General features: G+C 45.4%; 1 pseudogene; it reads right to left on the reverse strand.

Moving 5' to 3' along the window:
• Nucleotides 1-274: 274 nt before the first annotated feature.
• LOC105716933 (splicing factor 3A subunit 3-like) lies at nucleotides 275-1,770 on the reverse strand (annotated as a pseudogene).
• Nucleotides 1,771-2,573: the final 803 nt, after the last annotated feature.

Below are 2,573 nucleotides of genomic sequence, written 5' to 3' on the forward strand. Positions count from 1 at the left end.
ATACTAAAACTTATGGGATATGGGGAGGAGACAGAAAAACACGTTTTTTTAAAATTTTTTTATTGTCTGGCAGAATCTTTTTAAATATAAAACAGATAAAATACACCCCAACCCTGCAATCTGCCAGCATGCCTTGTTTCTACAAGATGCATGCTAGATAGACCATGGGACTACGTAGCAAAGGGTCTTTAAGAGGATTTGGTTGGGAGAAACAGAAAAAGCAGATCTCAGGGAAGCCTGGACTAGCCCAAAAGCTGAGCTACATCCCTGAACACTAAAGCAGTCCTTGTCTTTTCAGATCCTCACATGTCTTATTATTCACAACATTCCCACTGAGTCTTCATATTCTTCCTCAGTGTCAGGCTGCCATAATTCTGAAGCCTTCTGCAATTTCAGTTTGGGCCACAAGGAGACAGCATCTTCAATCTGTGCCACATTAGCAAAGTGAGCAGTGTTTGGGATTCCAAAACACCTCATGCTATGAGCATGACGCCATTCAGCAAAGTGTCGCTGGAAGGCTTTGGGCCCTCAGTAGGTGCAGTTTCAACAAATCTCACAGTTGTAGTTGATATTTAGGCCATGAAGCTTATATAGCCAGTAGGGAATGGGTTTGCCATCCCAGCCAAGTGGCAGTTTTTGGGGTTGTAAATGATCTCGTTCTCTTCATCTTCACTCTCACTCTCACTAATCTGCTCTTCTTCCTCCTCTTCTCGCTCTTCTGCTGTCCTTGCTTGCTTGTATTGTACATTTTCATGAGTGACATGTCGCTGTTCCCCCAGAATCTCTACATATTCATAGATTTGGACTTCTAGAAAAGCAATGTCTTCGTTCCTCTCGGTGTCTCGCTTGGTGCCCTTTGACTTGGGATTTTTGGCAAAGAGTTATCAAGTGACTCCAGGGACTTTCCTTTGGTGCTGAATAGTCTCTGGGCTCGCTCTTCTAGAGTCCTGCCACATTTAAAGTCTAAAGCTAAGAGACCAGATTTCAATCTGTCCAAACCCAGAGAGGCCAACTCCTCTCAGGAGGAGAATGCGGAGAGGTCAAGATGGGCTCCAGCATGGGTCAGAGCACTGCTTGTCTCTTTCGGCCAACAAGGAAAGGTCCTGTCCTCCCATTTCTTCTCAAACTCAGCCTGAATCTTCCCAAAAAGTTCATTCTGATCTTGGAGAGGCTTCACTCTATCTGTGTAATCCTGAAGGTACTCAAGCAGCATCTCTAGGTATCTACAGAGGAACACGCTCCTATATTCTGCATTCTTCCTTTCTTTAGGAATGTCAAGCAATTGGTCAAAGATGAACAGCTTCTCAGATGCCTTCAGGTTAATATACTTGAGGTAACAGTCATGGAGATCTAGGTAATGACCATATCCCCCTTCATCTGTGAACTCCACCAAGTTTTGTGCCTCTTCACTTGGATTCTCTCAAGTCTTCGGGAGTTCCTCAAATTCCACTGACATTGGCACACAGATCGCATTTGGGTGCTCCCAGTGGAATTCCTTTATTTACTTGAGTCTATTATAGAATTCAGCAAACTCATTGGGTCCTGAAATGGCATTCAGCTCCTCCTTTCGTAATCCACCCTTACCATCATACAAATCCCTCAGGTTCCCACTGACCTCCACATACCTATCTTGTTTGGCCCAAATGAGGTGATCAGAATTGATCTGGTCCCAGAGCATGGACTTCTTAGTGAGCATCTCTTTGGCCATGACTCCATAAGCCGTTCCTTCTCTTCATGATAGCGCTGCTGCTGCTCCAGTATTGTCTCCATCTTCTCTTCACTGCAGCCTCTCAATCACAAAAACATGTTTTAATAGAAACCACCAGTAATCTTCCTCCCCATAGGAACACCAAATAGAACAACTATCTGCACAAGAAAGCGCCTTCAAAAGAACCAAAAATCAGGTGAGTAATTACAATACTTGCTTTTACCATCACATCAAAGAAAGAGACACTAAACAAGGTAGGAAAGATAGTTTGAATTGCCTGTACCACCCCTTCCTCATCCCCCAGCAGCAGCCAGGTGGTGCAGAGAGAAAATCTGTGTGACTGAGGGAAAAAAAGCACAGTGATTGTGGAACTTTGCTTTGGAAATCAGTGCTGCCCTGTCATAGTAGAAAGCAACACTATGCAGAATTCAACTGGCACCTACAGGGGGAGCATTTAAACCTGCCCTAGGCATAGAGGAATTGTCCATCACAGCAGCAAGAACCAAGCCTTAGTTCTACCACCACAGGCTAAAGTGCTTTAGAATCCAAAAGGTAGTCTAGGCCACAAAGACTGCAATTCCTAGGAAGGTCCTGGTGCTGTGCTGGGCTTGGAGCTAGCAGACTTGGTGTGTATGTGACCTAGTGAGGTACCAGTGGGAGTGGCCAAGGGAGTGCTTGCATCACTCCTCCCCCAGACCCAGGCAGCCCAGCTCACAGCTCCAGGACAGACTCCTTCTTTCTGTTTGAGGAGGGGAGAAACAAGGGTAAAGAGGACTTTGTCAGCTGAGCATGGTGGCTCATGCCTGTAATCTTAGCACTTTGGGAGGATAAGGCGGGTGGATCACTTGAGGTCAGGAGTTTGAGA

The sequence above is a fragment of the Aotus nancymaae genome, unplaced genomic scaffold (genome assembly GCF_030222135.1).
Source record: "Aotus nancymaae isolate 86718 unplaced genomic scaffold, 86718_ANA_hifiasm-v0.15.2.pri h1tg000004l, whole genome shotgun sequence".
Taxonomy (NCBI): domain Eukaryota; kingdom Metazoa; phylum Chordata; class Mammalia; order Primates; family Aotidae; genus Aotus; species Aotus nancymaae.